We start from the raw sequence: 8,147 nt of genomic DNA, 5'->3' as shown, positions 1-8,147 counted from the left end.
CCCTCCACCTCACACTGCCTCCTCTCCTCCCACACTATCCTCACACTCACCTCACACTTGCCTCACTCTCACCTCCTATCCTCACCTCCCCTCACACACACTGCCTCACTCTCCTCACACTATCCTCCTCACCCCTCACCCCTTGCCCCTCCCCTCACCTCACTCTCCCCACCTCCCACACACACAGGCCCTGGGGGCTGGAGTAACCGCAAGAAGGAACAAGAAGGTCAGTCTCTCCTAAACGGTGGTTTCGGCGGCCGGCCTTGTGGGGAGAACACCAAATACTGGACCACTTACGGCGGCTTTGGTGGCGGCGGTGGCGGCTGTCAGGCTGGTGGCGGCGGTGGCGGCTTTACAGGTGAGTGCCGGCAGGATCTTGTCTTAGGGGGTTGATGAAGAGTTACAGGTGAATTGAGGTTTCGTTTCGTTTCGTTTGTCAGGTCAGGTTTGGTTTGTCAGGTCAGGTTTGGTTTTGTACGATAAGTTGAGTGAGGTTTATTCTGGTTAAATTAGTACGTTAATAGAAGTTTCACATCTAACGGACCCTCGATATAACGGACTTTCCTCTCAATATTGTCCGTTAAATAGAGGTCTCACTGTAAAATCCTTATAATGTTTTTTAAACGTTGATGTGATTGTAATGTAGCGTTATATATTCCTTGGTCTCACTTGACACACGACCAAACCTTCAACAATGCTCTAAGCTCTTCCCTTCTCTACAAACTTCAAATACTTTTACTTCACAATTCCCCCCAAAAAATGTTTCAGCCATTTTTTCCAACAGATGCAACATTTTTGGTCCAGAAATACCTGAGAATTTTATTTGTGTGTACTTTTTGGGCTCAAGTTTTCTCTCAAACGTTCACCACTAAATCTTTTTTCTACCTCTACCCACCACCCTTCACCTCCTCCTCACCCCCTACCCCTCCTTACCCCACCTCCCTTCCCCCCCACCCTCCCTACCCCCCTCCCTCACCCCACCCCTCCCCTCACCCCCACCCCTCCCCACCCCCCCACCCCTCCCCTCACCCCCACCCCTCCCTCACCCCCCCCTCCCACCCCCTTCCCCCCCACCCCTCCTCACCCCCCACCCTCCCCTCACCCCCACCCCTCCCTTACCCCCACCCCTCCCTTACCCCCACCCCTCCTTACCCCCCACCCTCCCTCACCCCACCCCTCCCTCACCCCTCCCCCTCCCTTACCCCTCACCCCCCCACCCCTCCCTCCCCCCACCCCTCCCTCACCCCCCCCCCCCTCCCTTACCCCCACCCCTCCTTACCCCCACCCCTCCCTTTCCCCCCCCACCCCTCCCCCACCCCCACCCCTCCCTCACCCCACCCCTCCCTCCCCCCACCCCACCCCACCCCCAACCCTCCCTTACCTCACCCACCCCCCACCCCTCCCTCACCCCACCCTCCCTCACCCCCCACCTCCCTCACCCCCACCCCTCCCCTCCCCCCTACCCCTCCCTCACCCCTCCCCCCCCCTCCCTCCCCCCCACCCCTCCCCTCCCCCCCCCACCCCTCCTTACCCCCCACCCCTCCCTCACCCCCACCCTCCTACCCCCCCCTCCCCCTCTCCACCCCCTACCCCTCCCCTTACCCCTCACCCCCCACCCCTCCCTCACCCCCCACCCCTCCTCACCCCCCCACCCTCCCCTCCCCCCCCACCCCTCCTCACCCCCACCCCTCCCTCACACCCCTCCCCTCACCCCCACCCTCCCTCACCCCCCCCACCCCTCCCCTCCCCCCCACCCCCCCTCCCCACCCCCCACCCCTCCCTCACCCCCTACCCCTCCCTCCCCTCACCCCCACCCCTCCCTCCCCCCACCCTCCCCTCACCCCCCCCCTCCCTCACCCCACCCCCTCCCCTCACCCCTACCCCTCCCTTACCCCTCCCCACCCCCACCCCTCGCTCACCCACACCCTCCCTCACCCCCTACCCCTCCCCACCCCCCCCCCCACCCCTCCCCTCACCCCCCCTCCCCACCCCCACCCCTCCCTCACCCCCCACCTCCCTCACCCCTCCCCCCCCTACCCCTCCCTCCCCCTCCCACCCCCCACCCCTCCCTCCCACCCCCACCCCTCCCCTCCCCCCTCCCCTCCCCACCCCACCCCTCCCCTCACCCCTACCCTCCCTCACCCCTCCCCCCCCCACCCCTCCCCTCACCCCCTACCCTCCCTTACCCCTCACCCCCCACCCCTCGCTCACCCCCACCCCTCCCTCACCCCTACCCCTCCCTCCCCCTCACCCCCACCTCCCTCACCCCACCCCTCCCTCACCCCCACCCCTCCCTCACCCCCCCACCCCTCCCTCACCCCCACCCCTCCCTCACCCCCTCCCCTCCATCACCCCCACCTCCCTCACCCCCCCACCCCTCCCCTCCCCACCCCACCCTCCTCACCCCACCCCTCCTCACCCCCACCTCCCTCACCCCCCACCCCTCCCTCCCCCCCCCACCTCCCTCACACCCCCACCCCTCCCTTACCCCCCACCCCTCCCTTACCCCCCCCTCCCCTCACCCCCCCCTCCCCTCACCCCCACCCCCTCATTTAGACTGGTCATAGTGGTCAGTCATCACTCACTCACGTTTACCATATATAAATAACGACGTCCTTTTAACCGTCTACCTGTACAGTGTTTACCTGAGATAATTGGCTCGTTAAATCCTGATTCACTCCGCCTAATTGGACATGTCTTTAACTACCTGTTGTGTTGTTGATGATTGTCGACAACATGCTTATTCTGGGGACCACCTACACTACCACATACATACATACATACATACATACACAGCCACCCACATCTACCCAAATAAACACACACACACACACACACACACACACACACACACACATATATGTTATGTGTGTTTATTAATCATTAATTTAAAATATAAACTAGAAACAGAAGAAACAAACACACACACACACACACACGCACATACACGCACATACACACACACACACACACACACACCCCACCTGCTGGACACTATAATTACCTACCACACTTACCTGTCTATGGGGAAAATAGGAAGAAAATAATGACTTATATTGAAGTACTTCTGTTGTGAGGAGGAAAGGAGGAAGGAGAGGGAGAGAGGAGGAGAATCAGGTGGACTTGGGGAGTTAAGTTGGATTAGGGTAGGTTAAGTTAGATTAGGGTAGGTTAAGTTGGATTAGGGTAGGTTATGTTGGATTAGGGTAGGTTAAGTTAGATTAGGGTAGGTTAAGTTAGATTAGGGTAGGTTAAGTTAGATTAGGGTAGGTTAAGTTGGATTAGGGTAGGTTAAGTTAAGTTAGATTAGGGTAGGTTAAGTTAGAGTACGTGTCTGTCTGTCTGTCTGTCTGTGTTGCAATAATTAAGGCTCAATATTACAGTGTTGCAACATAGCTTGAAGCAATATCCTAACCCTCTTTTCTTGATTAAATACACGATATATAGTCCTGTGTTATAGTGAGTTGTAGCAGGAGTTGTAGAAATATATTGCGTGTTAATAGATGATGAGGTTGTAAATAACCTACTTACCAACCCACCAACCCCAACAACACACAACGACAAACCCAACCCAACCCAGCAACCGACAACCCAACCCAACCCACAACCTAGAACAAACCCACAACCCAGCAACACAACCCAACACAACCCAACCCAACAACAACAACAACCCAACCCAACCCACCAACAACAACAACAACCAGCAACCCAACCCAACACCAACCCAACCCAGCAACCCCAACAACCCACAACCCAGCAGACAAACACACTAAAGAGTTCTTCCTTTCTCCTCCTGCTACCACCACCACAACCACCTTCAGGAGGCAACGCATACACGGGCCCTGAGCGACATGGTGAAGGAGGCTACAGCTACACGGTGGGGCTCTTCCCTCAGGTCACCATCGGCGTCCATCGTGGCCCTGGCATCGTCTTCAATCCCCGCCGTCAGAGTGAGTACCCCTTCTTCAGGATGTTATTGTTTTCAGTTGGTGTTCCTGCGGGGATCTGTAAACCTCGGTGCTTCTTCTGTTTACCGTTGAGTTTATCCAGGGACCCGTTTAATGGTGGTTCTGTTGTTTACTGTAGAAGATACACGTGAAGTTTAATCCCCAGTTTATTTTATCTTAGATTAACCTAACGTACACTAACCTAACCTAACCTAACCTAACCTAACCTAACCTAACCTAACCTAACCTAACCTAACCTAACCTGACCGCCTAACCTAACCTAACCTACCTAACCTAACGTACACTAACCTAACCCTACCTCATCTAACCGAACCTAAACTAACCAGATCTGACCTAACATAATGTAACGCAACCTGACCTGACCTAACAGGATCTAACAGTAATGTCACCTAACCTAACCTAACCTAACCCATACCCCAGGTAGCCTTAGGTTGTAGAATCATCAGGTAAAATAAGCTTAGGTAATCCAATCGAAAAATTTCTAGTTATCATTTTCAGGTAAAGTGAACGACGCTTCGGTCATATAATTATATTTTAAGTGCACGAAAGAACAATAATTATCTTCTGTTCCTCCGTGAAAGTAATTATTAGTATTCTGAGAAGGTAATTAAATATAATGACCTTTACCTATACCCGTCTCAGCTTGGGGCCAGAACTTGGTAATAAGACTGGACAAGTAATGGGCAGACTTGGAAATAAACCCTTAGTGTAGTTTTAACTCTTTGAGGATGATGTTCTAACCCTCTGAGGACGGGGAGCGGGATCGAGAGTAAAGGTATGAGGAAGGAGGAGCGTTAGGAGGAGGAGGAGGAGGAGGAAGAAGAAGACAAGGAGGAGGAGGAGGAAGAGGAGGAGGAGGAGGAGGAAGAAGACAAGGAGGAAGAGGTGTCCAGAGTAATTTTGTCTTCATACTAATAACAAGAGATTGTTTGGGGTCACGTCGGCTCATTTCACTTGATTATAACTATCGACAAACTTTAACAACAGCGAGGGGCAGGAATGTTGGGTGGGTGGGTGGTGGTGGGTGGAGAGGAGGGATGAGAGTGAGTAGGTGGAAGGAGAGTTGGGTGGATGGAGGGCCGGGTTGAAGTAGCTGGGTGGAGGGGAGGGCTGAGTGGGTGACGAGGTGGGTGGATGGGAGGGCTGAGTGGGTGGATGGAAGGAGAGGATGAGGGCTGGGTGGAGAGGAGAGATAGACTGGGAGAGTCGTGTAGTCAGGCTGTATAACCCGGAGTTAGTGAGTCTGATTAAGGGGACGCTGGTCTGGTTAAAGTAGTGTCTTGTGAGTATAACTTTTGGCCGGCCATTGTAACTTGCCAAACAGCACTTAACGGACAGCACTTAACGGACAGCACTTAACGGACAGCACCAACGGACAACACTTAACGGACAGCACTTAACGACAGCACTTATCAGATCAGTATCGGCCAATACACTGATATATTGATAATGAAACAGTTTATTTAGCGAGAAAAATAAAAGTACAGAGTGGACGATAATAACAATATTGACATAACTAATAAAACAAACAGTAACTTGACCTAACCTGACCTAACCTAACCTAACCTAACCTAACCTAACCTAACCTAACCAAGAACATATATTACTCCGACAGACTCCAGTATAACTAATTGTACAGGTGGATCCATAAATTGTGCTTAGAAAGTACACTGAGAGCACATATGGTAAGTGGGGTTGAGGGTGGTGAGTGGGGTTGAGGGGGTGGGGGCGTGGGGTTGAGGGTGGTGGTGAGTGGGGTTGAGGTGTGGTGGTGAGGGGGTTGAGGGTGGTGGTGGAGTGGGGTTGAGGGTGGTGGCAGTGGGGTTGAGGTGGTGGGCGTTGAGGTGGGGGGTTGAGGATGGGTGGGGTTGAGGTGGTGGGATGGGGTTGAGGGGCTGAGGGTTGAGGGTGAGTGGTGAGGGTAGAGGTGAGGGTGTAGTGGGGTTGAGGGTGGTGGGCGTGAGGTTGAGGGTAGGAGGGGTTGAGGGTGGTGAGGAGGAAGGGGTGGGGTTGAGGGTGGTGGTGAGGGGTTGAGGTGGTGTTGAGGGGGTTGAGGGTGGTGGTAAGGGGGTTGAGGTGGTGGTGAGTGGGGTTGAGGGGTGGTGGGGCGGGGTTGAGGGTGGTGGGGCGGGGTTGAGGGGTGGTGGTGGGAGTGGGGTTGAGGGTGGTGTTGGAGTGGGGTGAGGGGTGGGGTGGGGTTTAGGGGTGGGGCGTGGGGTTGAGGGTGGTGGTGAGGGGTTGAGGGTGGTGGTGAGTGGGGTTGAGGGTGGTGGTGAGTGGGGTTGAGGGTGGTGTTGAATGGGGTTGAGGGTGGTGAGGGGGTTGAGGGGTGGGGAGTGGGGTTGGGGGTGGTGGGGGTGGGGTTGAGGGTGGTGGTGAGTGGTTGAGGGTGGTGAGGGTTGAGGGTGGTGGGGTTGAGGGGAGGGGTTGAGGGTAGGGAGTGGGTTGAGGTGAGGAGGGGTTGAGGGTGGGAGTGGGTTGAGGTGGTGGGTTGAGGATGGTGTGGGTTGAGGGTGGTGGTGGGAGTGGGGGTTGAGGGTGGTGAGGGGTTGAGGGTGTGGGGTGGGGATGAGGGTGGTGGGGAGGGTTGAGGGTGGTGGGGCGTGGGTTGAGGGTGGTGGTGAGGGGGTTGAGGTGTGGTGAGAGGGGTTGAGGTTGGGGCGGGGTTGAGGGTGGTGGGGGGGGTTGAGGGTGGTGGGGCGGGGTTGAGGGTGTTGGGGCGTGGGGTTGAGGGTGGGCGTGGGGTTGAGGGTGATGGAGTGGGAGAAAGGTTGGGTGGTAGGGGAGTGGGAAGTGAGTGGGTGGTAAGAGGGTGGGTGTTACCAGACTCCTCCAGAAACCAATTTGTCTTAGTGTCAACAACGGATGACAGTTATTAGTTGGTATTCTGAGCCAATTGGGGCCCTGTTCTCCTCCTCACTAGATGGCGTGTGTAGAGATAGTGCAGTCTCTCTCACCAACCTCCTCCTCCTCCTTCTTCTTCCTCTTCTCCTCTTCCTCTTTTCCTCTTCCTCCCACTCTGGGCTGCAGGAGATTGGGTCTACGTTATTGATATTCAGGTATTGAAAACTGTTTCATTGTGAGACGTGGACGCCATAGCACCTTCTCCCTTCTCCTCCTCCTTCTCTTCTACTCCCCTTCCTTCTCTCCTCCCTCCCTCCCTCCTTCCCTCCCCTCACCTCTTCCTTGACATACTAATTCAATATTGTAGAATTTCTTCTCCTCTGTTACCCCATGTTATCAGTTCTCCTTGTCTCTCCTCTTTGTTCTCCATTGTTCTGCCTCTTGTGATTCTTTCCTTTCCCTTGTCTCTCTCTTCTTTGTCCTTCTTCCCTACTCTTCCTCTCTTTTCACTTATCGTTGTTGTGTCTTCAAGTTCTTATTCTTCTTTATAAAATATGGCGTTTGTGTTATACCATGTCTCTCTCTCATATATGTAAGATACGTCATAAAGATAGATTGTGAGCTCAATAGTACATTCTTCACCTCCTGGCTCAAGGCAGATACGAGAATTATCCGCTTAGCTTCTTCCTATTGCGGCACAGATGGATTCTCCTATGTTATTTTGGCGTGGATCATGTGAAGATTAGACACCCCAGCTTATATCACCTGATGATTAGACACCACCTCTTATTTCACCTGCAGATTAAACACCATAACACCACCTGGGAGGTTAGGGTTAGTATTAGGTTAGGTTAGGTCAGGTCAGGTCAGGTCAGGTCAACGTTAAGGTGTTTGGTTATTAAGTGAAATAAGTTAGGTTGTCTAGTCTTGAGCCGTTCCCTTGGTGTCTTACTATATGTGGAGGCCTCTCTCCCTGACGGTCATAATAGTGTTAAAGTTGCCGTACTGGTGGCCGAGTGGTTTTCGTGTGGGTTGATACCGTATTAGCCCCAGGTTCGAATCCCCAGTAAGGTGGTGATACGCGAGTGTCATCAGGTGTAAGTCAGTTCCAGTACAGTAGTCTGACCAGCGTGTTATGAGAACCTCAACCTGTTCACTAATATCCTGACCATAGGAGGTTATATACTGTACACCTGACCTGTCTCACCTGTGTGACACCTGACCATAGGAGGTTATATACTGTACACCTGACCTGTCTCACCTGTGTGACACCTGACTATAGGAGGTTATATACTGTACACCTGACCTGTCTCACCTGTGTGACACCTGACTATA

Source organism: Homarus americanus, unplaced genomic scaffold, assembly GCF_018991925.1.
Source record: "Homarus americanus isolate GMGI-L3 unplaced genomic scaffold, GMGI_Hamer_2.0 scaffold14314, whole genome shotgun sequence".
Lineage (NCBI taxonomy): Eukaryota > Metazoa > Arthropoda > Malacostraca > Decapoda > Nephropidae > Homarus > Homarus americanus.
Note: the sequence above shows the minus strand (reverse complement) of the source record.